Source organism: Nannochloropsis gaditana (assembly GCF_000240725.1).
Source record: "Nannochloropsis gaditana CCMP526 unplaced genomic scaffold scaffold476, whole genome shotgun sequence".
In the NCBI taxonomy this organism is placed as follows: domain Eukaryota; class Eustigmatophyceae; order Eustigmatales; family Monodopsidaceae; genus Microchloropsis; species Microchloropsis gaditana.
In genome coordinates, this window is record NW_005803477.1 from 11,753 (window position 1) to 12,477 (window position 725).

A 725-nucleotide genomic window follows, 5' to 3' on the forward strand; every position below is an offset into this window, starting at 1 on the left:
CTAAGGCGTCTCGGGCGGCCCGTTCCGCCATTTCGATCCGTTCCTCCGCGTCCCGTTTCTTCTTCTCCTCCGCCGCCAAAATCTTTCTCCGCATCCAGGGTACAGAGGCCAGGGTGATCAACCCCGCGCCGACGGCGATGAGGAAGGACACCCAGACGGAGGTGCGGTCCGTCCACCCTGGATTTTGCGCCACGATCGTTTTTTTCGCTCCCTTGGTGAAGACAAAGTAGACGTTGATAAAGGCCGTAAGGAAAACCAAGGGCGGTGCCACGTAGATCGCCCGGCGTTCCGCGTCGGCGTGGCGAAGGACAAAATACCGACAAAAGCCGAAAATAATACCGGCTGCCAACGCTGCCATGCCCGGCGCAATGAACCAGGAGAGGACGATAGGGAGGATTCCTCGATAAGGTGGCCACATCTAGGCGGAAAGCAGGGGGGGTGAAACGTTTTTTTGAATGTTTGAAAATTTGGAGTCCGGCTCGCCCGGTGGAGGGGGGCAAGTAGGGGGTGACGGAAAGAGGGGAGGAAAGAAGGGAGGGAGAGGGAGAGGAAGGGGGAAGAAGAAGGGAAGGAAGGAGGGAGGGAGGAAGGGATGCATGGCTCACCGTGGGGTCGTACTCCATCCAATTCACGCCGTTGAACCCTCGGTATACCCATGCTGTGACGACACAGCCAACAGGGACGGAACGAAAACACGGGTACGGTCGAACATCGTGAAGAACGTC